Raw genomic sequence first — 2,704 nt, 5'->3', positions numbered from 1 at the left:
CTCTCTGTTCTTCTCCATCAACATCCTCAAAGCAAAGATGGCATCTGTGGAGCTCTTTCTTGGCATAAAACCATCCTGCTGCTCACAAATAGTCACTTCTTGTCTAAGTCTAGCTTCCACCACTCTCTCCCAGGTCTTCATTATGTGGCTCACCAACTTAATTCCCCTGTAGCTGCTACAACTCTGTACATCACCCTTGTTATTAAAAACTGACACCAACACACTTCTCCTCCATTCCTCAGGTATTTTCTCACTCTTCCTCCTTTTTCATCCGAAGACCCAATATTTATCCAGATATGACTCAGAGCAAGTAAAAGTGGTAAGCAATGGACAGACTTCAAGAGACAAAGAAAATATATTAGAATCACGTTCTCTGAAAGCTCCTGCAAAACACATCCTTCTCCATGTGCATTAAACAGCTGCTATATTTTCTTTAATTATTTTTAACAGCATTTTTTTCCTATTTACTCATTTACCTGCTTTATTATAATATCTATTTTGTAAACTAACAACCACAACTCATTGGTTTTCTTTGATTCTTGCTTAGCTTTCACTAATTTGTTATGGGTGGGTGCCTGGGTGGGGGGTGTTTGTATGTTGTTAGTTGACTGTTATAAAAAACACCAACCATCTGTAACAGTTACTGAATGAAGGAAACATGTTATCCTTTCTGTGGAAAATGTATTTAGGGGCATTAAAACAATAATATAAGATAACAGCACAAATCTGTAATGTAATGCAGGTTTAGTTGGATCAAAAAAGAACATCAGCTCCAACTTCCTTCACCTCTTCATGTATAAAGTTCTAAATGACTGCCTGTAGATAACATATAATATGAAACTTGTCCTCACTCTGCCCGCTCAGTTGTACATATTGGAGCGTTTTAGGTAAATTAGGTATTTCTGTAAAATCACTGCTGCACAAGAGGTGTTCTGAAATGAAACCAAAAAAAAAAAACATGTAACTGTGATTCAGTAACTAGAATAACCTTTAGCATCCATAACTTGAGTTATTCATCCTCTGTATGACCCTATCAGTCTCACATTGTTATGCATGAATTCTGGCCCACTTTATTATCTTTCCTTTAGTTCACTGAACTTTGTGTGTGTTTCTGGATGCAGAGCTTATTCCAAGTCCCCCGACAGCAGAAAGTCTGGACTGGGCCATTACAACTCCCTCCTTTAACATTCTGTGTTTGACACCGCTGTCCTGTTTCATGACCCAGTTTGGTTCAAACTTCACATTTGACTCCAGTTTCTGGTATACTTTGGTTGACTTAGTGACTGCGTGTCTAGTTTTAGTCTCATCTGTTTAAAGAACAGTGTTCCTGAAGTCTTGGAGTTTATTCAGATACAGTTTTGTAAATTTAAATTGTGCTTCTTTGTTTCTTCTATAACACAATCTAAAGAGGTCAAACAACCCATTGTGTGAATTCTGATTCAGCATGTTGTTTACCTAGCCTTTAACTACTTTTTGCTATTTTTAGCATTTCATTTGCTCCATTTAGCTTTTGGCGAGAATTTTGGAACTTTTCGTTTTTAGCTAGCGTTTTGATATTTTCAGATTTTAGCTATCCTTTAGCTACTTTTGACATTTTTATGGCATTTTGCTATATTTTCACTCTTAGTTAGCCTTTTACTACTTTTAGGTTTAAACTAGCCTTTAGATATTTTTAGTTTTTAACTAGCTTTAGATAACTTTTGCTTTTAGTTAGTGTTTTGCTGCTTTTAGTCACTATTCTGCTTCTTTTAGCTCGACTCCTGCTCATTTCAGCTCGTGTTCTGCTTGTTTTAACTTTAAGAACAGCCAGTTTCAGTGAAGTCAATCAGCACTCAGCATTCACACTGAATCTAAGCAGGAAATACCGTTTGTCTGGTTTGACCAATGTGTTTCAGTTTGTAGGCTTCATCTGCCGTTTTGTATATAATCATTACAGAAAACAACAAAATAATATTAGCTGGATTTAATTAGACAGAGCTACCAGAAAAACCACCTGGTGTTTCTGATAAACAGGTGCAGCTGTTCCCGCCCATGATAACAACAGGTATCAGTTTGGGACCTTTGGACTTTTGCTGCATGGTTCTGTGGAGTGCAGGCAGAAAATGATCTGATAGGGAGTGTTACCTTCCCTGCTAACAAACTGTTACCATCCCACTTTGTTTGTATGAATGAATTTAAGAGTAGGACCCAGAAAGTCTCTGTCAAAACAACAACAACAACAAAACCCTCAGCTCGTTCTGTTTTTCCTACATGGGTAGTTCCACTTCATTTCCCTCTCAGGTCCTCTACCAGAGGCCTGGGAGCTGGGGTGCACTGCTCAGTATCTTAGCCTTCCTAGGACTGCTCTCTTCTGGACAGAGATCTCTGAGGTTGTTTGCAGTCACAGCATCAAGTGGTCCAATGATCACTGAGGCCTTGACTCTCTACAACTTCTCTATTTCCTCTTTCAGGCCTTGGTGTTTCTCGAGTATTTCTCAAGCTTTTCATGCTCCTTCCTGATGTTACAGTCACTTGGGACTGCTACATCTATCACCACTGCTTTCTTCTGTATCCTATCTATCACCACAATGGTTACCCATCAGCTGTTTGTCAGTCTGGATCTGGAAGTCCCACAGTATCTTAGCCCTGCCATTCTTCACCACCTTTGGGGAAGTCTCCCGCTTTGACTGTATATATATATATATATATATATATATATATATAT

The sequence above is a fragment of the Kryptolebias marmoratus genome, linkage group LG12, assembly GCF_001649575.2.
Source record: "Kryptolebias marmoratus isolate JLee-2015 linkage group LG12, ASM164957v2, whole genome shotgun sequence".
Classification (NCBI taxonomy): Eukaryota; Metazoa; Chordata; class Actinopteri; order Cyprinodontiformes; family Rivulidae; genus Kryptolebias; species Kryptolebias marmoratus.
The sequence above is the reverse complement of the archived record's forward strand: the minus strand, read 5'-3'. Positions refer to the sequence as shown.